The following is a 730-nucleotide window of genomic DNA, read 5'->3' on the forward strand; positions in this document are numbered from 1 at the left end:
ACCCCACCGGGACCTACCAGCAATCAACCTGGAACTCTGGCTGGGCATGGGGATGCAAGTTGCTCCCGCTGCCCCCCCACCAGGACCTACCTGCAATCACCCTGGAACTCTGGCTGGGCATGGGGATGCAGTTTGCTCCCGCTGACCCCCTTCCACCCCACCGGACCCAACAGCAATCACCCTGGAACTCTGGCTGGGCATGGGGATGCAGGTTGCTCCCGCTGCCCCCCCCCCCCCACCGGGACCTACCTGCAATCACTCTGGAACTCTGGCTGGGCATGGGGATGCAAGTTGCTCCCGCTGCCCCCCACCAGGACCTACCTGCAATCACCCTGGAACTCTGGCTGGGCATGGGGATGCAAGTTGCTCCCGCTGCCCCCCCACCAGGACCTACCTGCAATCACCCTGGAACTCTGGCTGGGCATGGGGATGCAGGTTGCTCCCGCTGCCCCCCCACCGGGACCTACCTGCAATCACCCTGGAACTCTGGCTGGGCATGGGGATGCAGTTTGCTCCCGCTGACCCCCTTCCACCCCACCGGGACCTACCTGCAATCACCCTGGAACTCTGGCTGGGCATGGGGATGCAAGTTGCTCCCGCTGCCCCCCCACCAGGACCTACCTGCAATCAGCCTGGAACTCTGGCTGGGCATGGGGATGCAGGTTGCTCCCGCTGCCCCCCCACCGGGACCTACCTGCAATCACCCTGGAACTCTGGCTGGGCATGGGGA

The sequence above is a fragment of the Rhinoderma darwinii genome, unplaced genomic scaffold (assembly GCF_050947455.1).
Source record: "Rhinoderma darwinii isolate aRhiDar2 unplaced genomic scaffold, aRhiDar2.hap1 Scaffold_963, whole genome shotgun sequence".
Taxonomy (NCBI): domain Eukaryota; kingdom Metazoa; phylum Chordata; class Amphibia; order Anura; family Rhinodermatidae; genus Rhinoderma; species Rhinoderma darwinii.